This window comes from Talpa europaea (assembly GCF_964194135.1).
Source record: "Talpa europaea genome assembly, chromosome: 8".
Taxonomy (NCBI): domain Eukaryota; kingdom Metazoa; phylum Chordata; class Mammalia; order Eulipotyphla; family Talpidae; genus Talpa; species Talpa europaea.
The window spans coordinates 14,642,094-14,668,829 of record NC_140075.1 but is presented as its reverse complement, the minus strand read 5'-3'; positions in this window follow the sequence as shown (position 1 = coordinate 14,668,829).

The window sequence follows — 26,736 nt, the reverse complement described above, 5'->3', positions numbered from 1 at the left end:
CTGCCGCCTGCTCTTCCCCTCAACAGTGTACTTCTGTCCTTCTACCTGCTCTGCTACCCTCTCTGGCTCTGGTGAATTCTCTCACCTTCCCACACTTCTGACTGTACCCAGTGCTTGTATAAATAAATAAATGAATGAATAAATAAAATAAATCATTAAAAATTTCTTTGAATTGAATGACAATGAGGACACCAATTTCCTAAATGTATGGGATGCAGCAAAATCAGTGATAAGAGGAGAATATATAGCAATAGAGGTTCACATCAAGAAACAAGAAAGAACACAAAGAAACAACCTAATTTCGAAGCTCAAAGATCTAGAAAAAGAACACCAAAAAACCCCCAAAACCAGTAGAAGAAACGAAATAATAAAAACCAAAGCAGAAATAAATGAAATTGAAACTAAAAATACAATCCAAAAGATCAATGAAACCAAGAGCTGGTTCTTCGAAAATATCAAAAAAACAGACAAACCCCTAGCCAGGTTCACAAAGGAAAAAAGGGAGAAAGCACAAATAAACAGTATCATAAATGAAAGAGGAGAAATCACAACGGACACAGCAGAAATCAAAAGAATAATGAGTAACTACTATGAACAGTTATATGGAAACAAGTTCAACAGTCGAGAGGAGATGGAAAAATTCCTCCAACTCTACAATCTCACAAAGCTAGATAAAGAAGAAATAGAACACCTAAACAGACCAATTACAAGCAGCAAATTTGAAATGATAATCAAAAACCTCCCCAAAAACAAAAGCCCAGGACCTGATGAATTTACAAATGAATTCTAGCAAACATTCAGAGACAAATTAGTGCCTATCCTTCACAAAATCTTCCAAAAAAATTGAGAAGGAAGGGACAATACCAGACACGTTCTATGAAGCCAACATTACAATATTACCAAAACCGAACAAGGACAAGACAAAAAAGGTTCTGGGGGCACATTGGATAGACGGCACCAATGGTCAGATCAGATCCAATCAGGTAGCCCAGTCTGGAGACATCTGAATTCCCAGACTGAAAACACTATCAGTGACACCTCCTGTAGTTAGGTGTCTAGTCCTGGAAAGGCCTTGCTGGAAATCAGCATGCAAACTATATAGCAGGTGTTACATCTGCAGCATGTGTAAGAAGACCCCTCCCTAACTTCCAGCTCCCCCAGCACAGCAGCCAGGTGCAATGGGGCATGACCAGCTCCATTGCAGAAGGGGCCCCTTGCACCAGAGTGGTTTTGGGTACATGCCAGTCAGGTTTGAACCTGGCCATTGCCATTTAAAGGCAGCACAGCCTGCCTGCCTGGCTCTTCTGCAGAGCCCACTTTAGGCACAAGACCACGCAACCTCAGGGTAGATAGGGTTTCACATGCTGGTAGGGGTTCTGTTTTAAAGAAGATGTGACATTGTAAAAGGAGCAGTCAGATTTTTTCTCACGCAGGAGTCAATCAAATGTTGAAATGGTGTCAGTTTTGAAGATGCACCAATCCAATATGAAAGGGGGATAACACTGAAGGAAGTATAAGCTGGGACAGTAGCTGGTTTCATGTGTTGATTGGGAGACTCCATTTGGACACCCATTTACTGAGACCTTCATTCATCGAAACCTTCATTCATTGCAGACCTTTGCATCTGATCTCTCCTTGGAAACACTGCTTGACATATGCTTCCGCCTCTAACTCTGCTTCCACATTGCCTGTTGACTGGTGTCCCTGTCCTATGCGTAGCATCTCTGGAAAAGCTGTAAATTGGTGCCTGGTCCTCTAACACCACTTGTGAAAAGAGCTGTCTCCTGTCGGCCTATGCTTGGCATCTTTAAAGAGTGTATCACCGATGCCTGATCTTCCACATCCCCGCCTGCTGACTGGCACTGCAGGCATGTGCACCACCACCTCTAATCAGCAGCTTCTGTTCTTCCAGCACCACTGCTCACTGCCGCCCCTTCCTCCAGAATTCTTGACACAACCTCTTGGTGCAGCTGCATCTGACACTGTCCAGTCCAGCCTTTAGATATCTGCCTCAGCACCTCCTATTAAAACAATGTGGCTGCTTGCACTGGGAGTGGCAAATAGTGAAAAGCTACACATACTGGTATAGTGGAGTGGGAAATCACTGCTGCCACTCAGTCTCCGGGCACCTTTGCTTAGGCAGCAGGCTGCAAGAAAGCCTCTAGGGCCCCTCTGACGTTAGGGACCTTGCATCCCTGTTGCACTGTGACTACCGCCAGCTGCCACAGTGATTCGGGTCCTGGTTCATCACTTATTGGTGTGCACTACCTCCAGGCTCTGATGACGACAGGACGGGGCCATCCTGCATAAGCAGCTTTTGGTTTGGACTACTAGACGCTGTGTGCACTCTTTGGGGTAAGACAGCCAACCATCCGTGGCCTTAGAATCTTTCCTTTTCCCCAATTCCCCCTCATTGCACCCTGAGCCTGACTTGTGTCTTGCAGTTGTGAGCACATAGATGAGGACCCACAGACTGTGTCATCCCCTCAGCTTTACATGGTTTCACATGGACACACAGTCTTGACTGTGCTGTGACCAGAGCTGCTTAGCCACACTGACTTGGAGGACTGAGGAAAGCTACACTCCCATTCTTGACTCATTATGGCAATAAGCAATGATATTGTTTACGCTTCTAAGTTAGGGAGTGATTTGATTCACTCAGTAGACGTATACATCAAGTACCAGCTGTGTTAACTGAAAATCACATCCTGTTTGAAGCACCCTGACAGTGTATGTTTTAACTCAGAAGCACTTCCAAGGGCCAAATGTCTCTTCCACAGGGCTCCCGGTGACTCCTCTAAGGCACTGCTCACCAGGGCTTCAATTTCAGGTTGAACCAAGTCTCTTGCAAGGCTGAATTAGGTCTTCAGGTCTTCTAAGCCCAGAAAGCCCCCAAGGGATTCCTGAGTCCTCTTAGTTGAGAGGTCCACCCCCCCATTGGCACTAAAGAACTCAAGCCATCTTGGTGGCTAATAAATTATTATTGGTATTTGATTCACAGAAGCTTTATCAGGTTTGTGTCTGAGGGGCAAAAACTAAAACACAGAAAGTAAAAATTCTAGTCAGGATGCCTACCCCTGTGTAACACCCTGATGCTCAGCAGGAACTTGGAAATATCAGAATTAGGAGGGCCTGTTCCACAGTGTGAGCTGAGAAATCAGGGCAATGGTTCTTGATGAACCCCCAGCAGAGAACATTGGGAAAGGTTTCCTGATACAAACAGCTAAAATAACTCCTGACACAAGGTTAATTGCAGAGAAAAAATTTAGAGATTCCAGACAGAAGTAGCACATTCTGGAAAAAGGTGAAGGAATTTGTAGTTTAGTACAACTGAGTAAGTAGTTACAGAGAAGGTAAGATTGCTAGGAGAGAATAGAGTCATATTGAAAAACCCTTGATGTCAGGCTAAGACACGGAGACTGCTTCTAAAGACAATAAGAGGGGCCTCCCCTGTGGTGCAACGGTTGAGTGGTGGGTTGCAAAGCTGCCCACAGCCTCTTAAGCACTGGTTCAATTCTTGGCCTAATTCTTTTCTAGGCATCTCTACCAACTTGGAAGGCACTCTGGGCAACTATCAAGAATTTACAGCAAACAAAAGTTCAATCGAGATAAAATCATTTTCACAATTGCAGGAAAGAGGACTTCCCTCACAGCACAAAGGATTAAATCTCAGCATTATGAAGCTGTTTGCAGCACCGAGTTAGATCCCTGGCCTGGGAGCTGCGCACATGGCACGACAGACCTCTCCTGTCTCGCCCGCTGCTCCCCTCAGCAGTGTATTTCAGTCAATCTGCCTGTTCTGCTCCTGACTCTGTCCCTGGTGAATCCTCTCACCACCCACACCTCGGGCCTGTAACCCTGCTCTTGTATGCATAAATACATAAATCTTAAAAAATGAGAGAACACTATGTGCATAATTTTGACAAAAAAATATCCACAAGGTACACATATCAAAAAGCAAGAAGCAACAAGTGTTGGTGGGGATATGGAGTCAAAAGAACACTTTTCCAATGTTGGTCTTGGTAGTCTGGTGTCGCTCCTATGGAAAACAGTATGGAGTTTTCTCAAAAGACTAAAAGTGGATCTGCCACGTGACCCAGCAATCCTACTCCTGGGTTTCTACTGCTGAAATACAAAAACACTAATTTGAAAGGAAACTTGCTCTCCCATGTTTATTGCTGCACTATTTACAATAGCCAAGATGTGGCGACAAATTAAGTGCCCGATCAGATAAATGGATCAAGAATATGTGATGTGTATGCACAATGGAATACTACTCAGCAATGAAAAAAAACTCATGTCATTTACAGCAACATGGATGGAGCTAAAAGGCATTATGCGGAGTGAAATAAGTCACTAGGAAAAAGACAATACCAGGTAGCATCACTTGTACGTGGACTATAGAGAAACCAAATAAAGGGTCATGTAAACTTAACTTTAAAAGTAATCCTTCCCCTGGTCACAGAACTGAGGTCCCCAAGGGGAAGAAGAATAGGGAGGGGTGAGAAAGATGTGGGAGAAAGCACAATGGCTATGGGTCAGACTGCAGGTGCTTTTGCAGTGGGTGCACTTTGGTGACTGCACATAGGGCACAGAGACCTTACAAAATACTAACACTGGTGGAAACCCTTCTCACTCAATTACATTTTAAAAGATTACTTTTTTTTATTATTGACTCCTTGAACAAAAATAATGTATAGGTTAAGGGAGAAAGGATTTTGAGTGGGAATTGCAGAAGGGGCCTACACCCAGAAGTAACATAAATCCCAAATAAATAATTAAACAATACACCTCAGGCAACTTGAGAAATAAAACAAAGAATAACTAAAATAAATAAGGGAAGGGAAATTATTTAAATTGGAGCAGAAATAAATGAAACACAAGTCAAAAAGCCAAAACAAAGATCCATGAACTAAAACTTACTTCTTCAATAAAGAACACTGATAAATCTTTAGCTAGGCTAACAATGGAAGCAAGAGAAAATTTATGATAGAATTAGAAAAAAAAAGGAAATTACTACAGCTAGGAGAGAAATACAAAGGTCATGAGAGCACTATGACTGACTATTCTAGCTAGTTTAATAATGTTTTTTTTTCTTTTTTTAAAAGATTTATTTATTTATGCTTACAAGAACTGGGGTACAGGCTGGAGGCAAGGGAGTGTGAAAGGATTCACCAGAGACATAGCTGGGATCAGAAAAAGCAGACTGACAAAATACACCACTGAGGGGAGCAGTGGGCGAGACAGAAGAAATCTGCTGCGCCATGGAGGTATCTCTGAGGCCGGCGGGGATCATACAGGCACTGCAGAGGCTGCGGACAGATTCACAGCTCTGCGCTCAGCTGCCTGCGCCACCAGAGAGGCCCTGTATAGGTCTTTCACCTCTTTCATTAGGTTCATTCCCAAGTATTTGATTTTTTTGTTTCAGTTATATAAAGGATGGTTTTCTTGATTTCTTCTTCTGCAGACTGATTGTGTATAGGAAGGCTACTGATTTTTGTGTGTTGATTTTGAATCCTGCTACTTTACTGAACTGGTTGATTATTTTGAGTAGTTTTTCTGTGGAGTTTTTAGGGTTCTCGGTGTATATCATCGTATTGTCTGCAAATAGTGATAGTTTTGCTTTTTCTTTCCCCCTCTGCATACCTTGTATGTTTAGACATAGGTATAGACACTGATTTGGACTGTGAGGCACTTCTAAAATTAAGCCAACAGGTTAAAATACAGCAAAAAAAATCAATGTGGCTGATGATATAAACCTTTATGACATCGCATGTGACATTTGTCATTTGAAGTACTTTGAAATATTACTTGAAACAAAGTTTCCCTAGTCAAAGTGTTTGAATCTATTTCCTGATGGAGAGTGAGAAATTGTTCCCATGTAAAAACGCAAGGGGACATTCAAAATGTACTGTTCTTTAGAATGCTCTTGTTTTAGGACTGGTTTGGGTCATTCAGCAGCATTCTTCCCATAAGCAAAACTGCGTCAGGACCTCAAGACACAGGAGGGAATTCCATTCTAGCATGAAATTCTTAAATCATGTTAGTATGATTTAGGTGCAGATGACACTGTGAAGGGAGGAGAGGATGTGGTTCAGGAAGAAATGTGCAGCAACTGTCTGCAAGTCCGTCAGAAGTGACATGTGGGTTGGAGGAAAGCAAGGTCAGAGAGCTGGTAGGCACATCTGGGGATTCTGGAAGAATAAGAACAAATGCCCCAGGTGGCAACAGGATGTGGCAGAAAGAAGGACACCCAAATATCCCAAAATAGATGACAGGATCAAGAAGATGTGGTGCATATACACAATGGAATATGACTCAGCAATCAAAAAAAGATAAACTCATGCAATTTGCAGGAACATGGATGGAGCTGGAAGGGGTCATGCTTGGGCAAAATAAGCCAGAAAGAAAAAGAAAAAAATACCAGATGTTCTACTCATAGCAGGAATTTAGAAAACCTAAGTAAGGGACCAGGAAAATACTAATTATAATAAAGTAAAAATCACAATCAACAGCAACTACAAGCCAGAGACACACTACTGTGAGAGGGAGGAGTGAGTAGGATCAAACAAGGGGGCTCGGAATTGTACGGGAACTATAACCAAGGTGAAAATGCAAACATTGGCAAAAATGTTGAAAAATGATGTAAAAATACATAAAATTCAAAACAAAAAAGAAGGGCAGATCACCAGCAGGGCTGGACAGGGAGGGGAAGCGGGTGGGGCAGGGCTGAGGCCAGCGGGACAGTGAAGCCTGTGCAAAGGGGTTTTGGGGAAGTGTCAAGCCCAGCAGGGCCAAGGGAAGGCGTGAGGCCAGCGAGCGGATGATCTGACTGATGCTCTCGCTCTTCCCTGGGTGTGGGGGAGGTTGAAGGAAGGGGAGGAACCAGTGCGGGGCTGCAGCCCTGGCCCGTGACACACAGCATCCCAGGCTGGTGGGGGCATCATGGGTTCTCAGAGGCGGGAGGGATGCGGAGCCTCCGTGGGGTTTGCAGCCCCTGAGGCTGAGATGGGCGTGGACACAGGCGGCCGCACAGCGTGGACTCCCCCGAGGTGGCCGTGGAGGTTGGGGAGAAAGAAGGGAACAGGCCGGCAAGTCCGCCCCCGACACGGGAGAGGCCGCGACCTCTCTGTGTGGCAGCCGGGAGCAGCTGCGGTCGCAGGAGGAGCAGCTCCGCCTCTCCTGGCCGCTACTGCATCAGGTCCCCAGGGGGCGGGTCCCCGGGAACCTGCCTTGGGTGTCCTGTCCCCCCGAGACGGGTAACACCCTCAGCTTTCCGGGCCTGGGACACGAGGCACTGGGGACACTGGGCCCAACCCGCTGAGCCCAGGCTCTGAGCCTCGGGGCTCTGTCTGCGCCCCAGGCTGCTCAGGGGATACCTGGTCCTCGGCGGATCAGTGAGTGATCAGTGTTGGCCTGGGGAGGGGGGTAGGAACCTGCAGCCTGAGCAGCAGTGAACCCACATTGCTCACTCGAACCCACCACTTCCAGAAGCCAGGCCGTTTCCGGCGGGGCGCAGGGCCACAGCATCTGGTCCTGGCCTTTGCCAACCTCTGCTCCGTGACCCCGAGTTCAAGCAAGAAGCAGATATTTTTCTAGACTTTTTTTTTTAAAGATATATATTTATACAAGAACCGGAGTAGAGGCCAGAGTTGCGAGAGGTTGAGAGGATTCACCAGAGACAGAGCAGGGAGCAGAACAGGCAGACTGAAGAAATACACTGCTGAAGGGCACAGCGGGCGGGAAAGGAGAGGTCTGCTCGCCTCCCTGGCAGGCCGGGAATTGAACCGGCGCTTCAGAGGTGCGGACAGCTCCACAGCGCTGCGATCAACCCGCTGCACCAACGGGAGCCCCAGACGCAGATATTTCCAAGCCAGAAATCTTGGGGGAATCTGACCAACCCCAGTTGTCCCAGCCCCGGCTGAGTCAGGTCAGTGGGTGTCCCCACAGCACTGGGGGGGGGGTGGAGCAGACACCCTGCCACGAGCAATCCCTGGGCCAGCACAAGGCCGAGACTGAAGCCATGGTCTGACTGGGGTTCCAGAAAGAGGTCATCGACAGGGTGCTTTTCGAGGGCAGGTATGACCCTGTGATGGGGACCTACCTCATGCTGCTCTCCAGGCATTAGGCAGACGAGGAGGAGGCAGACCCCACCATCTCCCCCAAGCTCCTTAGTCCTGATGGGGCCCACTGTGCCCCGATACCGGAGGACCACCGGCAGCCTGAGGTCTTGGGGCACGAGACCTTGTGGGTGGGACTGTCCCCAAAGCAGAATGCCCAGAAGCCCACCACCACCTCTGGGCCAGGCATCCCGCACGAGGACTCCGGTGTGCAGAACTCTGTCTCCAGCTCAGGGCCCCTGCTGCCAGACGCCTGGAAGCCCAGCAAGGCCTCCAGTTCAGGGCTGTGCTGCAGGAGGCCTGGAGGCCCAACACTACATCGTTGCCAGGCACCCTGCAGGAGGAAGCCCTGCGGCCCAGCACCACCTTGCTAGGCACCCAGCTGGAGGGGTCCAGGAAAGCATTAGAAAGACCACCATCCCAGCCCCCCAAGTCCCCAGCACCACCTGAATAACCCCAAGAAGGTGCCTCCTGTTCAGTCCACCCCGTGCAGAGACACTGGACCATGAACACCATTCCCATTTCACCCTTCAGTCCAGCAGAGGCTACAAGGCCAGAGCTCTTCGAATCCTTAATAGGATTTTAAAATGTTGCATTTTCTGTTCACCCTTTGGAGGAAAACACAAGAGAAGAGTTCACCCTGCTGGTGATTAGATGATCACCAGCACATCCCTAGAATTCACTTCCCTGCTCCAAGGCAGCGACTCAGTGGCCAAGGTGAAAGGAGCACACCAGTGGAGGCCGAGACCCTGGAGAGGGGTCAGGGGCTGGGCCCAGCCAGAGGGGCCAGGAGCAGCATGAGAACACAGGTGTGGAGCTCAGATGTCCGCAAGCACAGCAGTCCCAGGAGCAGAGCTGGTGAAGGGCTGGGAGGGCAAAGTAACTGGTGAAGCACCTGGAGGAGAGCAGAGAGGGGGAAGGGGAGTAGAGGAGGGCTTGGGGCAGCTGAGCAGATGCAGGTCCAGGGATGGGAGTGGAGCTGTGTGGGCTGAGCCTCCAGAGGCCCTAGGGTCAGAGGCTGGGACCCCACGGCCTTGCTTCCCCATCTTAGGCTCTATCCTGTGAGGGCACTGCTGGTGGACCCTGGGCACCCAGATGGTGCAGACAATGCAGGAGCTCTTCGGGCTGACTGGCACTGTCAGGGACTGACATCCACTGTAGGAAGTCCCACTCTACTGAACCCCTTTTCACAACGGAGATTCCAAGATGGAGAATTGCTCACCCGCCAGCAAGTGGTGCCTAGGTAGGGCCTCCAGGTTTCTATCTGCACTTTGTCCCATCTGAGTCCATGCAGCATTCCCCAGGGGATGTCACTAAGGAAAGAGCCTCCTCCGTGCTTGGGCTTCACTGGCTCTGCTCTTCCCACGCAGGTCCCAGAGGGCTAGAGGAGGCGGCTGCCGTGGACACACTGGTTCCCACTGCAGGGGCACCTCCAGGTGACCTGTTCTTCCTGCGGAGCCCTGGGGTGTGGAGGCATCTGGACGCTCTTTCTACGCCTGGAGGAGACAGTCTGAAATGGATTGTTTAGTTAATTTGCCTATCCCAGGACACATTAAATTGGTGTTTGAAACTGACCATGTTTGCTCCCCGTTTATGACGGCACCCACACTTCCAACACATCGGACATCAGAGACCTAAAAATCCTTTAACATTCTTGTAATAAGCAGTGGAAAGTTTAGAAAATTTAGAAAATTTTGGAAAGCATTTAGAAAATTCTAGAAAAGTCAGAGGGGTCACGTGGTGATAAGACAGACAGGAGTGTGAAGCAGAGCTAGCTTTGAGTATGGAATTAGGTATTTGCACTATTTTCTTTAGGTGTATGTGCATATCTTGCATTGTTTGCAAATGTGTGCATGTGAGTCTACATGAGTGTGGCTTGTGGGTTCTTCTATAGGTATGAAGTATTTATGTACCTTCTATCATCAGAAAAACACTCCCAGCTGTTGAGAATTGGTACAATGTCTTCAAAAATATGGCCTCTCAGATGGCACAGAGGGTTGAGCCCAGCACTGAGAGAAGTGCTGAGTCTCCAAAGTCCCCAATGTGGCTTGTGTCCCCGAGTCCACATCTGTAAGGGGTTTAATTCTGCTCCAGTATAACTGTAGATACAGGTTAATTAAAATTTTCCTGGTTTCTTGCCATTGGTCCCTGCTCCTGGTGTGTGCCCTGGTCACCCATTTCTCTTTCAGGGGTATCAATGTTGTCCTGCACAGTGTTGTGAGTTTATGGTGGCGGCGAGCCCAGTGTTTTCACTCTGCCTCCATATTGCCTCTCATGGGTAACCCGATTCATTTTTGAGACCATAATTACTTTGTAAACCAAAACAACTAAATACAATAAAAAGACAATAAAAATGAAAAACTATAGATGTTAAAAAAAATCATGTCCAGTGACTTGTATTGAAATTATTGAAAAATTATATACATCATGGCTAAGTGTGGCTCATTTCTGTAATACACGACCAGTACAACACTTACATATCAAATAATATAACAGTTTACATTAAGAGTGAATAAGAAAATAACACATTACTATATCAACAGACATGAAAACACTCAATATATTTCAACACATTCAAAATTAAAAAAAAAAAATCAAAAACCCAGGATTTAAAGGGCTTTTCCTTACACTAATAAAATGTATAAAAGAAAACATGTAACTAACATTATACTTAAATATGAGCCACCAAATAGAGAAACAGGCCATTATGTCCTCTGCACCTATACCAATTCAGAACTGTGGGGCTGTCCTAAATAATATGATAAGTAACAGAAAAGAAAATCTATAAAGCGAATACATATTGATATGAAACAATCAATTATGTATTCCAGGTAGAAAACCACTAGAAAGCTTAGAAAATCTCAGAAATAATTAGCAACTATAGGAAGTTTCCCCATTAGCAACACAAACAACTGGGATTTAAAATGAAAGAAACATTATCTTTTATAAAAATACTACCCCAAATGAAATACCTAAGCTTGGTCCTGGTGGCGCAGTGGTTGAGCACTGTGCTGTGAAGCTGCCGGCAATCCCGGCCACCAACAAGGTTCCTGCATAGCGCACAGACCTCTCCTGCTGACCGCTGCTCCCCTCAGCAGTATACTTCATCAGTCTGCCTGTTCTTTTCCTGGCTCTGTTTCTGGTGAATTCTCTCACCCTCCCATGCTTCTGACTGTACCCAGTGCTTGTATAAATAAACAAACAAACTCATAAATAATTAAATAAATCTTTGAAAATAAATACATTAATAAAGACTGAAAAAAAGAAAGAAAAAATAAATACCTAAGCATAAATCTAACAAAATTTGCAGGATACCTATACACAGAAAGCCAACAAAACTAATAAAATGGACCTACACACAGACCTAAAACTTATTAAAAAATGAACCCATGCAAATTGAATCATAAACATGAAAGTAAAATGCAATACTATAAAACTGCTCTAATACATTATAATAGACTTAATAATATGTCTATTACACATAATAATACAAATAGAAGTGACTTTGGATTTGCAAATAACTTTTTAGATAAAACACTAGAAGCATCACCTATGAAATAACAAACAGACCTTTGCACTTTATTAAAAGTTTATTAAAATGATGTTAAGACAAGTAACTTATTGGGAAAATACTATGAAGATAGCTGCATTTAACAACATGCATTTGTCAAAACCAAAAGAACTCACAGCACTAAGAATGACCCCTGGTCTTCCTAAATTTTAAAGAATCATTTTGCAAGTTCGGGTATCCCAGAATGTGACCCAGACGATGACAACAGAATGTAACTGTATTACATTGTCTGACACATGCTTACAGAAAGAGGTTTTGGAAAAGGTGCTGTAGACCCAAAAAGAAGGAAAGAATTCTATAGTTTGCTTTTCTGGAAATGTCCTTTCCATATTTGCAAGGCTGCCTGGGACAATAAAGTCAGCAAGACAATAACTTTGTTTGCTTTGAAGAGTTCCTCTGGTGAGAAGCAAAGAAAATGTCCAGAAAGTCCACAGTCCTATCGTGTTTATAAGTTGCTAGACGAAGGAACATGAGCTAATGACCTGAGGGACGAGCGTGCCTATGAGGACACTTGTCAATATAAGAGATTCCAATAACATTTGGTCCTTACATCTTGCACCACACAGGTAAATCTGACTGCCTCAACTTTGTAAAATCAAATCTGGACTTGCTACTGGTTTTAAATTGGAGCTTGGAGTCATAGACCTGACAGAACATTCCTACAGTTCCAACATAACCTGTGCAATATGATCCATCCCTGGAAGGCATTGAGTTGATTGGTTAAACTGTTAACCCAGCCTACTAGATGTACAAGGACTCTGCTGTCCCCTGCCCTCTAGGTGCTGGTGTCCTAGGTAAGAAGACACATCATCAAGGATTGACTCTGAAGTTTGTCTTTTACAAACTTTGTTTGGTTTCTTGATATTCCACAGAAAAGTAACATCATCCAGTATTTATTTTTGCCCTTCTGGCTTATTTTGCTTGGCATAATAGCTTCCAGTTCCATTCATGTTGCCATAAATGGTGTAAATTTATTTTTTTTAATTGCAGAGTAGTATTCCATTGTGTGTATATGTATATACACCACATTATCTTTTCCATATGGCCACTGAGAATTCTTTCATTTGATTCCTCTATTCCTTTAAAAAACTCCATTTTGGGGAGGAAGTCCACTCATCTCTGCTAAGCAAACAAGTATAGGTTTTTGCACCTGAGGGGGGAAATTCTATACTCCCAAAACACTAATAAAAATGTAAACCAATGGTGCTTCTGTAATAAAAATGAAAAAGATGACACATCATCAACATCACTAAGCTGGCAGTGTGGTGGATAGCTTGACGATTAACACTATGGAGAAGAAATAAGCAAGGAAGAAGAAAGGCTATATTGTCTTAAATCAAGACTTCAGGGAAAGCCTCTCTGAAAGCAAGGAAAGACAAGCAGGCGGACCAGCAGGGGCAAGCCTTGGGTGGTAGTGTGCTTGCAGTCTTTGAGGGGCAGAACTTTGGCCTGAAGAGCAATGTTGTCTCAAATCTACAGGCCCTGGCATGGCTCTTTTGGGATGTGTGAGGGGCCCTACATGCTTAAAATGCATTCAGCTTTAAATGAGGACTGCACCAGAGATGGTGATTATATAACACTACCCATTCCGGTATCCTTTAAGTCAGGGCTAATTAGCACACTTCCTTTTCCAGCTGCGCGCTCAGAATACCATAAACATCAAGTGCTGGCACCCACTGTCACCTACAGATTCAGGGTAATAGACCTCATCTCTTCTACAACACGATGGGTTTCCTGAAGGAAATGAATCATTTCCCAGGACTGCCTTGGGCAAAGTGGGACACAGAAATGGGGGCTGAATTAGAATGAGGGTGAGGAAGGGGAAGCTGGGCTGCAGGTGAAACATCCAGAACAAGACTTTGATAGGCAACTTCATGCTTCCAACGAGAGCCTGCCCCAGGTGGACTCAGGACACCAAACGCTCAGTAGATAATGAATGTCCCTCCACCAAACATCTGTGCTCTCTAGGTCTAGACCCGCCCATTGAGACTCTCACCTTTTTGTGTCTGCATTATGTTCTGTGACTGACACCACATGGTCACCCTGCTTGCAGTTTTATTATACTAAGAAATCACAGCCTTCCATTGCATAACACTGATTTTACTGAAGAACAAATCTGCCCTGTTTGTTTACATTCTGGACACTGATAAAATAGAATAATGATTTCAGTTGGTGTCTTGAGTGAGTCAAATTTATAATTTATCCCAACTTGATATGATCCAAAAATGAAAGAAGTGGAAGACTGTGGACAGTATGAAATGACAGCTTAATTTTTAGGAAAACAAAACCCAGAGCCAGAGAGTTAAAGGTTTTCCTACTGATGTTAAAATTGTTTTCAGAGAGGACGGACATGCAGCATTTGATGCCGAGGAAGACAAGTTTGCTTTGGTGCATAGGGCAGAGACATAGTCTTTTTATGTATATTTAGAACAATTTAAAAAGTTCCCATTATTTCTGTAAAGGGCTAATACAAGTAGTATAGACTTGAGTGGGGTAGTGCAAATCCAGGAATCAAGGGTCCCTGTAAATTAATATATCACTCACTCCTCATGCTTTTATATGAAGTTCACCAAAGCACTTTGGATTTCAAACCATCTCTGCCTTGTACTCTGGGGTCTGTTTTTCTCTCTTGCATGATACATGTGTTAGATTGATACTGATCAGTATATATGGGAAGAGTGAATGGGATATAATGCACTTTACAATCATACATGATTCCTTCTGCAAGCCCAGCACAGCAGGTGCTCAGTACAGGAGACAAAACCTGAAAGACATGGCCTTGCCTTCTACATATTAGAGTCCAGGGAGGGTAAAGAGAAATCCACCCCTGAGATGCAGACAGCAAGCATAAATGTCACCCAGAGGACAGAAATTGTCTACCAGGACAGGTTCTGACCTCAAGTCAGTAACATTTGTGGTCTCACAGGTATTGTTTTTAAAAAAAAATGTTTATTTATTTATGCATACAAGAGCTGGGGTACAGGCCAGCGATGCAGGGATTGTGAGCGGTGAGAGGATCCCCCAGAAACAGAGTGAGAAACAGAACAGGTGGATTGACTGAAATACACCACTGAGGGAAGCAGTTCTGTCTGAGACAGGAGAGGTCTGTTGCACCATGTGGGTGTCTCCCTGGCAGGGAATGAACCTGGGCTGCAGTGGCTGCAGACAGCTTCATAGGTTGCATCTAAACACTTGTGCCACCAGGGAAGCCGCCTTACAGGGTTTTTAAAATTGAATTTAAATGCCCAAGGAAGCAGTCTCTTCATTTATTTTATTTTATTTTTTGAAGATTTTTTTTTCATTTATACAAGAGCTGGGGTACAGGACAGATGCACAGGAGGCTTAGAGGATTCACCAGAGACAGAGCGGTGAACAGAACAGTCAGACTGACAAAATACAATGCAGCAGGGAGAATCAGGGAGACAGGATAGGTCTGCTGAGCCCTTTGGGACACTTGCTGTCCAGCCAGGATTGAACCCGCACTGCAGAAGCTGAAAACAGATTCACAGTGCAGCGCTCTACCACCTGTGCCACCAGGGAGGCCCTCCTCAATAATTAATTACTTTTTTTCCTAAAAGTTTTATTTATTTATTTATTTATTTATTTATTTATTTATTTATTCATTCATCCATCCATTCATTCATTCATTAATTCAAGCACTGGGTACAGTCAGAAGCACGGGGAGGGTGAGAGAATTCACCAGAGCCAGATGGGGGAGCAGAACAGGCAGAAGGACTGAAGTACACTGCTGAGGGGAGCAGCAGATGGCAGGAGAGGTCTGCGCACCATGTGGGAACCTCCTCTGGTGGCCAGAGAGCAGTCGGGGATCAAACTGGCGCTGCAGAGGCTGCTGGCAGCTTCGAAAACTAGCGCTCAACCGCTGCACCACCAGGGAGGCCCTCTTCCTTTAATTTAAATATCAACTAGTACACTTATATTCATAGACCAAAAATTCCCCTTTTTAAAGTGTACAATTCAGTGGGTTTTAGGAACTCATAGTTGTAGAACTTTCACCATAATTTAATGCTACTTCATACTCATGAACTTTTGAATTAATGAAACTTAACCCATTAGCAAATCCTCCCTGTGTCCCTCCCTCTCTAGTACAGAAAAATCGCCCATCTATTTTCTGTATGTATGGATTTATTTGTCTACCACAGACAATTCATGTAAATGCAGTCACACAATAGGTATTATTTGTGACTAGCTGTTTTCACTTATTCTATTTTCAAGGTTCATGCATGCTGCACAATGTATGGATCAGCACTTCATTCGTTTTCCTTGCTAGATAATATTCCATGGCATTAGTTAGCATATATTTGTCTGCATCCCATTTGCAGCACAGATCTTCCAAAACCATGGCAATTTCCTAAGTGATGAGTATGAACTTAAGGCATAAAATGCATAAGAGAACAGAGGCAATGTGCTCAAAGATCTCAACCCTTGATCACTTTGATTTTATTCTACCCTTCAAGTTTTCTAGAAGGTACACAGAGGTACATAGGAGGAACACATCATCAGTGCACTCACATCCCCAATCCTTGGCAGGGGCAAAGGAACCGGTAACATGACGATTACTGTAAATCATTCCATTGTGGTCATAGAAGAACTTTTCGTAAGTATGAAAATGCGGCCTTCCTGCTAGTCAGGCAGGCACGGGCAGAGTGGCTTCATGAGGAGAGAGAGTCAAGCTCACCTCAACTATTTCAGTGAAGGGGTTTGTGTTTCTGGCCTGAACCTAGACTCCTGCTCATCTGTTAATACCAATAAACACATTTTGCCTTTTTTTTTTTTAGTTTAATTTCTAAAATTTTAAGTTTATTCTGTTTCACCCAGAAGCTTCTTTTGATTTGATTTGGTTTCAAAAAAAGTGAAATAAGACACTCTTTCAAAGTCCAGACCCACCCAATTTTCAGATGCAAGAGTTGTGAAAGTTGTGCCCGTACATGCCAGTGGAAAGGAAAAAGGCAAAATGGTGAGCGGAGCCACAACATTTCATAACACAAAATTTGAAATGATGGGAAGATCCTTGCTCTGACCTGTTCATTGCCTTTACCAAAACACAAACCAGATAAATAGGACAGAATAGAATGAAATTCCTGTGTTCCCAATGAACTCACCCCACGTTGAAAGCCATCCCGGTGTCCTGCCAGACGGCACGCTGTCATTTTCTGTCTCCTCCTAGAGCTCAGATCATGAGGGCAGCAGAGAGTCCACAGACAACAAAAAAGATGGTGGCAGCAGAACAGAGAGCTCCACTGTGCTGAAGTGCAGCCGTGGGCTGACTTCCGGGCAGGGTTGCCAACCTACAAGGCCAGATAGCCATCAATAATTTAGGTGCTAAGACACCAATAAGGAAATGAGGAAGGAAAAAAAATAATAAAAAAAAAAAAACTTCTGCAAATGAGCAGAGCCATGTCAAGGGACCATAAGCACACCAAAAATATCTAAAGTCCCTTTTTTTAATAAAGGCATTTTATCTTTACCTGAAAATATTTAACTCTAAACAAACAGACATCAGCCGACCTCAAAAGAACATCAGGAAGACACTGGCAATGCCTCAGGTGATGTCTGCCCATGCCCTGTATTGTATTTGACATGGAGATTTTCAACAATGGCAATGAATGTTCTAGTCTAAAGCTCAACCCATCTGAGCAAAATTGAAATGGAACTGTGTACATACAGATGCCATAAAATGGACATCCTCACCCACATCTCCACCCAAGGACACTTGAGCCTTCCTCATGGATTTAAGAGTGTTGAGACCATCACCGTCTGTGGAGGAAACGTGGGCTACTTGTCTCCACTTCACTTGGAACATCCACACCGCCTTGATGCAGCAGGACTGCGTGCAGGTGTCGCCACTGTGAGTGCCATCATCCCCTGTCAGGGCTCCCCCAAGATTTGGAGGGAAGTCACAGTCGGGACTGTGGAACTGGAGTGGGGGACGGGAGGAAGCTGGTCCTGCAGAACCCAGTGAGGCAGCACCCACTGTGCTTTCATCTGGTCAGAAAGTGAGCCCAGAGGGAGGATGAGGAGCATCTCCCTGTGCGTAGCTGAAGGCAGAGCGGTGGGGGGGGGAGGGCAACCGTTGGGAGGACGCAGGGTAGGGAGGGCTGGATGCGGAAAACCACCAGTCTCTGGCAGGTTGTGTATGGGCACAGAAGAACACAGAGGTCCGGATTCATTCCTGAGCACCCCACTGGGTCAGAACCCACACTGTGAGGGGATCCCCAGGAGACCGATGGGCATGGGAAGATCTGATCACTGCTGTGCTCTGAGTGCTCAAGCAGAGGACACAATGGAACAAGGTAAAAATGCACCACGGTCCACCCAGGAGCCTCACCCTGCAGCTGTGTCCACCACACCCCGGGTCCCACTGGAGCTGGTTGCTGCTTGGGATGGAAGCTGCACAGACTCTCTGAGAACCTTTGTCTTCCCCATGGCTGGAAGCCCTGCCCTGGGGAAGCAACAACTGCACCCTCTCCTCTGTCGATGAGGGATTAATGCCTGCCTGGCAGGGTCATTCCTGGCATCGAGGACCCTGGCAGTTGAGAGAGAGGTGGGCAGGGCTGCACCAGCACTTCCCCCCTAGGGCTGCCCTTCCACCTGCATTGAGTAAGGACAGAGAGGAAATGACTGGCAAGAGCGCAGAGACGACCTTCTCTGCCAAAATAGAAGGTTCAAGGCTCAGGTAGGCCCTGGGTGGCGGATATAGATTTTTCCTCCTATACCTGAGCCTCAGTTTCCAGTATCCCCTGACAAAACAGGTAGACACGACTCCTTCACCTGTTGTTGACAAGCACCCACTGTCTGCTAGATGCCAAGGACACGAGCTGAGCTGAGCCTACAGCTCAGAGCACCCTCAGGAGGCATCAGGGACACAGGGAACTTCAACAGATGCTGCAAGAGTTGTGACAGGGAGCATGAGATGCCACAATTTTCCCTGGAAGGGGCACCTGACACAGGAGGTTGTCAGAGAGGGGCCGCAGGCCTGAGACAGCAGGAGCCAATGGCAAGACTCTCACACACTTGTCTGGAGGCTTGGACTTTATTCTCAGTGTGGACAGGGGGAGCCACTGAAGAGCTTTTTCAGGCTGTAAATAAATGACATGACACAACAGGTTGTCTTTTGTGAGGGAGCGAGGGCTGAGGGAAGGACTGCAAACAGCCCTCAGGAAACATCTGGTTCCTCCCTTTCCTCTACCCAGGAGGCAAAGAAAGGAGGACGTGCACCAGCCCGCCCAGGACAGCAGTGACATGCCCTTGCTTGCCAGGTACAAATTTAGACCCCCAGCCCAGCTTCAGAAAGGACAGTCTACGGATGAGTGGGTCTGGCCCTGCCTTGTCCAGTGGCTGGTGACCAGCCCGCAATTGAGGATTTTGGATTTCACAGACACAGGTGACCAGAGACGTGGCTCTAACTTCATTATCAATTTCCTGTTTTAAAGTCACATGTTTTGAATTTCCTGAATTAATTCCTCTCTTTGATTTCTTGTAAAGCACACTGGCACTATCCTGCAATTATGTCACTTGAGTTTAACATTTTCTCTGGTGGCACATAAAGCAGATGAGAAAAGGACGAACTTACTTACAGTTCCATCAGCGGAAAAGTGGAAGAATAGCCTAATTTTATACAATCAGTAACTTGTCATCTATTATATGATAAAATGCCTTTGCCATTCAATCTGAAATATTCTACATTTCTAGAGAACAGACCTACTTTGTCTGTTTTAGAATTTATAGAAAATAACACCCTTTTAGAAATTATATAAAATAACACCTACTTTTTTATTAACACTCTGTTTTATGAATGTTCCATAATTGGAAAAACGTAACAAACCTAGGTGGGACTTCCCATTTGTATGCAATTTACGAATTCAATGCAATTCCAATACAAATTACAGTGGTGTTCTTCAATGAAATTGAACCAAAATGGTTCAAATTCATATGGGATCACAAAAATCTCTAGTAGGATAGTTCTTACTAAAAGGGGTGGGGAGAAAGGAGGTATTACACTCCCAGACATCAAACTATAATAAAAAGCTGTTATAATGAAATCTTTATTGGAACATAAATAGACACAGATTACAATGAAGAACTAACCCATGACAGAGGAGCAAAGAATACACATTGGGAAAATAATCGCCTCTTCCATAAATGGTGCTGGGGAAACTGGGTTGCAACATGAAAAAGAATGGAACTAGACCACTACCTCACACTATACACAAACCAACTTAAGTGTATGACAGACTTGCATGTGAAACCTGGGACCATAGAATACTCAGAAGGGAACACAGTCCAACGCTCCATGACACAATCCTCACGAATGTCTTTGAGGAATCTTCTCCAGAGGCAATGAAAACAAAGGAGAATGTAAAAGTTGGAGCTCCTTATACATAAAAATCTTCAGAACATCAAGAGACAATGATCAAAACAAAGACATACCCTGCTGAATGGGAGAAAATATTTGCAAACCATATGAGAGATGAGGGACTGATATCAAAGATCTACAAAGAGCTTTCACAACTCAAAAAAAAAACCAAATAATCCAGTCCAAAAAATGGGCAGAAGTTAAAGGACTCTTCTCCAAAGAAGAAATGCAAATGGCCTACAGGCACAGAAAAAAAGGTTCAGCATCACTCATATCAAGGAAATGAAAATCAAAACCACAGAGATGACACCTCACTCCAGTAAGAATGCTCCACATTAAAAAAAAATAAACCTGGAAACAACAAATACTGGAGGAGCAGTGGAGAAAAGGGAGCCTCCTACCCTGCTGGTGCGAAGGCAAACTAGTCCAGCCACTATGGACAGCTGTGTGGATGTTCCTCGGAACACTGAAAATGGGTCTACACATGATCCAGTGAGTCCACTCCTAGGAATCTATCCAAGGGACAAAAAACACCCCAGGAAACCTGAACTCCTTTGTTTACTGCAGAACTATTTTCAATAACCATGACATGGAAACAACTCAAATGCCACAAAACAGATGAATGGATCAAAATGGTGTGGTGTAGATACACAAAGCAATATTACTCAGCAAAGAAAACAGACAAATTCATGCCACTGTTGGTGACATGGATGGATCTGGAAGGGATTTTGCTGGCCACAATAAATCAGGAGAAGAAATATTAGATGTGAAATACAGAGAAACTGAACAAAATGTAAAGAAAAAGACAACCCTAGCAGGCTGACCAAGAGTTAAAGCATCCAGCAGGAAGCGGGAGGGAGGGAGCTAAACATGGGGGGAGGGAAGAGCACAAGGGATTGTGGTGATGGGTCACAGCTGCTATGGTGATGGGAGCATTATGGGGACCACCCCTGGGGGAGAAACCAGTAAGTAGACAAAAATGAACAAGGATGTAAGAAAAGAAGAAAAAAAAGAGATGGTCTTTAAGGACAGGGGAGACCCTAAAATAACATAAATAAATTCACTTAAAGGGGAGTCTCATCCTGAAAAATACTGATGGCACTGCAGAGGCATCCCCTCCTCACCAGATCTAGAATAGATCTCCAGGAACTTTCTCTAGTAGGTGCAGCAATTAAGCCTGCTGTGTTAGAGAAACAGAGAAAATGTTTTTTTTTAAAGATTGATTTATTTTTATACAAGAGCCGGGGTGCAGGGCAGAGGAACTGCAGGGTGAGAAGATTCACCAGACATAGAGTGGGGAGCAGAACAGGCAGATGGACCAAAATACACTGCTTGGGGGGGAAGCAGGGAGATAGAGGTCTGCTGTGCCTTGTGGTTATCTCCCTGGCCAGCTGGGAATTGAACCCGCACATCAGAGGCTGTGGACAGTTTCACAGCATTGTTCTCAACACACTGTGCCACCGGGGAGACCCGAAAGGGCTATTTTTTTTCAAGATTTATTTATTTTTACAAACACTGTGTACAGTCAGAAGCATAGGAGGTTGAGAGAATTCACCAGAGCCAGAATAGGCAGATTGATGAAGGACACTGCTGAGGGGAGCAGCGGGCATGGCAGGAGATTTCTGCACACCCTGTGGGACCCTCGCCAGTGGCCGGGGATGAAACCAGTGCTACGAAGGCTGCAGGCAGCTTTGCAGCCCAGCGCTCAACCACTGCACCACCAGGAGGCCCACCAAAAGGGCTGTTTTTAACTGCAGTCTCTTATGACTAGCAATCATGTTTGGGATGAGGGGCATTCTAAAACTATTAAGTAATTCATGATCAATATTAATGACAGCATCCTCAAATGCTACAATGATACCTGAAAGTTTTGTTCTGTCTCGTTTTAGCCCAAGCTCCTTCCTTATGGAGGAGGACGCCCAGCACCCACAGACCTGTTCTGAGGATGGTCGCAAACTCCTTCCCTCCTCCGCCCTACAAGAGGGTTATAATTTACCATCATTATAAATCCTTTGGTGAAGTACAAAATACAAAATTTGGGAGTCCAAAAATATCTGGTCCTTGTGCTTATTTTTTGGTCTCAGAGAAGTTACTGATACCTTTTGGACCACAGGGTGCACAACTACAGTGTAGGAATAATAGCTCTATAGCATCATTAATGGAGATCATGGAACTAAAGCAATGAACTTGTTGCACAGGGTCAGGTAATCTCCATCAGATGCTCATTAAAGTCCGATTCCTTTCTCCTTTCAAGAGAAATTCAACTTCTCTCTAAAGCAAGCATAACAGAGGAAGTGGCAACACATTTAAAAGTAAAGTGCAGTTATCCCCCCACCCCCCGCCGATGGGCTAGCAGTTAAATCCCAGTGCTGTCACCATGATGGCCTGAGTTGAATCCTCAGCCAGGAGTTGATCCACTAGGTGCAGTAGACCTCTCCTGTCTCACCCGCTGCTCCCCTCAGCAGTGTATCTCAGAAGATCCTCCTGTTGTGCTCCCTACTCTGCCTCTGGTGAATTATCTCATCCTCCCACACATCTGGCCTGCACCCCAGTTTTTTATGCAAATATTTTTTAAAAACCTTAAAAAAAGGGCCTCCCCTAGTGGGAGAGCAGTTGAGCACTGGGATGCGAAGATGCCCGCAGACTCTGCAGAGCCAGTTTGATCCCTGGCCGCCGGCAAGGGTCCCACATGGTGCAACAGACCTCTCCTGTCACGCCCACTGCTCCCCTCAGCAGTGTGTTTCGTCAGTCTGCCTGTTTTGTTTCCCGCTCTCGCTCTGGTGAATACTCTCACCCTCCCACTCTTCTGACTGTACCCCAGTGCTTGCATAAATAAATATCTTTAAAAAATCTTTTAAAAAGACACATAAAGGGGGCTTTCTCTGAAATATCCAGTTCCCATGAGTAATTGTGGTTTACACAATCCCTGAAATAGGAAGGATCCTTTTAGCACCATCTATAGAGAAAAGATCTCAAGAGCTTAGGAAAGAAACCTTCAGTGTCAAAGGTGCTCCCCATTTTAGAAAGTTTCCTTCCCTGTTTGTGACAGTGCCCAGCTGACCCTGCTGAAAGGTTTGTTGGGTGTGTCTTTTAGTGATGCAGAGAGAGCCACTGCTTTCACTGCAAGGAGTCGGTTAATAATAACCCATTTTAGAAAACCAAACACTTGTAGCCAGCGTGTAGCAGGCTGTGTGGCTACTGGTCACTCAAGTCTCTGGGAAGCCTGGATTCTCTTCAAGGGAGAGTGTAAAGTCGCCACCTGAGGCAGTGTCCAGGGGTCCAAGGTCCCTCTTCCAGGCTCTGAAGTACCACGTCAGCTGCACAACAGGGAAGCAGTGCTGCAGCCCTCACATGTGGGCCCCAAATCAGCAGGGGCAGCATCTCAGACCTTTTGTGAGCAATGCAGAGCCCAGGCACCAGCAATCCCCTGGGTCAGAACTTGTGCCCCCAGGAGACTGGGACATGACTCTGCCCTCCTGCCTGCTGGACCTGGGGTGGGGAGGCGGTGTCAGCCCCAGAGAAGATTACAACATGTAAACTTATAATTCCCCAAAATATATCCTAAGTTCACAGAAATTAAACACACAAATCAGTGGAACACAGCTGGGTGCCCGGCAAACCCACCCTAGGGGTGATCAGTGCAGCAGGAAGGCGCTGGGAGCAAACACGGGGGATGTGCTTTCCGTTAGGGGCTCTGTCCACCCACGGGGTCACACTCAGGAACGACCTGACCCCCATGTTCCTCCAGGACCCAAAATGACCGGCACAGAGCTCTGCACCCCCAGCCACCCCGCCCCGGGTCCCCTGACTGGCCCCCCTGCACCAGCCGCCGGCAGCGACTTGTCCTCACCTCCCTCTTGCTCCGGGTGGTTCCTGAAGAAACGGGGCTCCCGCAGGCAAGAGCTTCACCACGAGTCTGGAGCAGCGAGTGCCGAGGAGACCCCAGCAGCGGGGGAGGCGGGAGCGGGCGCAGGGCCAGGGCTGCAGGGGCAGGTGTCGGGCGGGCCCAGGGCCGGGCCAGCGGGAGAACCCCGGGGGCTCACGGGGCGCCCCCGCTCGTCCTGCTGCGCTGAAGCTCAGAAAACCCAACTCAATGGAGGCGAACACCCCGCGTCTCCGACGACGCCGTTAACGTAGAATTTCCACGCGACTCCACAGCAAGTCGCCCCCGTGACTGAAAACACGCGAGGATCGTTCACCCGCGACCCCACAGGCCCGAACCCGCTGCCGCCCCAGGGAGAGACGGGGCGCCCAGCCCCCCATTATTCCCTGCCTCGCCCCGCCCCGGCACCAGCCACCAGGCTGCGCGCTGCCCCCGGGGCTGCTCCCTCCTCGGCCCCCGGGCCTGCTCCCCAGGGTGGGCACTCCAGGCCCCGCATCTCCGCCACTTCCGATCCTGCGTCAGTGCGCAGGGACGTGACGTCAACACGCAGGGGGCGGGGCGAGGCCGAAGGAGGACAGGCTCGCGGTGATACCAGGCATGGAGATGCGGCGCGCGCCGCTTGGTGGCTGGGGCGGGGCGGTGCCGCCCAGGCGGGATAATGGGGGGCAGAGGACCCTGGCCTGGCCTGGAGCGCAGGAGGATGGAGCCGTGGCCGAGGGGCGGGTCAGCCTGGCCCAGGAGAGACGCAATCGCAGAGTGTCGTGGAGGGGGGAGGCCCGCGCAGAGCGGGGGCAGGAAGCGGGAGTGTGTGACGTCAGAGCCTTCAGGATGGGGAGACAGAATGACGTGGAGGCAAGAACCCGATGAAATAGGGGTTCTCGCTCATTCAGCAAAATTGTGTATCGCCCTTCTGTGGGGAACTTAGACTTCAGCTATTAGAATTTGGAATATTATATATATGCATGTGCATTAAAAAAATAGTAATGCAGTGTTTGAGAAATGACCTCAGGAAATGCTGTGAACACAAATAAAAATGTATAGCCATAAAAATGCTAACCAGCACTTTCTTGTACTAACAAATACAAGAAACAATCTCCATCAGAACTCCAGGAAACAGTCAAATATGTGACAATAAATGTAGCAATTAGGTACAATCATTCTGAATAGTTATCAATGGAAAACACTTATAACATTAAATGAAAGACAAACAATATAAAGTTGCAAATATAGTGTTATTCCAGCATGGATACAAAATTTTATGAAATAATATACTGTGGACGCAGAACAGAAGGGAGAAGTTACTTTGCATTCGGTGGAATACTATAAAACAGTGAAAATACAGAGACTCTAGCTAAATCCAGTATGTGGGTCACCTTGCCTGCATGTTGTTGAGTGAAAGAGTCAAGATATAAAATGAACATATTATGAATGATTTAAATTTTAGATACCAGACAAAATTGAAATCATGCGTTAATCATTTGTGTCGCATGATTAATCACACCTAAGTGACACACATAGGTGTTGAATTGTCATGAAAGGCAGAGGTTATACTTGTAATGACAGCCACATATTTGTGCTTACTCAAAGAAGATTATGATAATGTGTCCTTGTGTTTCTTCACCTAGTTAATGGAGTCATTTGGTAATTCTGAAATTTCACGTTTATACTATCCAGGACCCTTGCACACAGGTGTTTCAACAGTGAGTCTTCCCTTAACCCAGGAAGGCCAGCTCACCTCTTCTAATTGCTCTCATTTCCTCAACTTTTCCAGTGACTCTCAGCCATCAGTGACATCTTGTTTAATGTGCTATTTACCCAGATGCACGCAACAGATACAACACCCAGAGCAAACCTAGAATATGCGTCCCCTTCTTCACTGACATCAACCACCTGCCCCTGTTCCATGTAAGTCTTGTGATCACCCCATAGGAATAGGGGATATTTCCACATGTGACACAGACACCCACAAATAGGGATGCCACAAAAACACTGAAAGTGACAGATGGCCTGTTACTAACTTAATGGAATCAGGTTATGTTCAAGTGTGTGATGACTATAGATCCTTTCTGGTGATTTCTTTTTCCCTAAACACACTCTAAAATATGATTTAACAAAAGAGAGAGGTAGCTGGATTTTGGAGTTTATTTTGTTATAAAAATTATATTTTATTTATCTTTGTGCTAAGCTATATTTTATGATATTTTTAAAAGATTTATTTTATTTATTTATGCTACAAGAACTGGGATGTAAGCCAGCGTTACAGGGAGTGAGAAAAATTCACCAGAGACAGAGTGGGGAGCAGAACAGGCAGATCCACTGAAATACATTGCTGAGGGCAGCTGCCCCTCCCAGATGAGCCATGTGGATCAGCTCCCTGGACAGATTCAAACTCCTCCTGCAGTGGCTTTGGATAGCTTTATAGTGCTGAGACTTTGCCCCTGAATCACCAGGGGGGACCCTATAGTTTGTAATCTTCAGAAATTTGATGATACATTAATGATTCTCTTTTCTTTTTCTGAAATTACAGAAATGATTAAACAAGGATATATATGGGGAATAACTGTATATGCACATAGGGTTGATTGATTCCAATATCCACTTGCAGAGCCACTGTCACCTACCAATAGGCAAAGAGCTTTCTTTTTTATTTTTTTTAATTCGTGTTTATTTGTGCATGCAAGAAATGTGGTACAGGCCAGTGGTGGTGGACTGAGAGGATTCAGCAGAGAGAGCAGGAAGCAGAATGGGCGACTGACAGAAATACACTGCTGAGGGGAGCAGTGGGGAA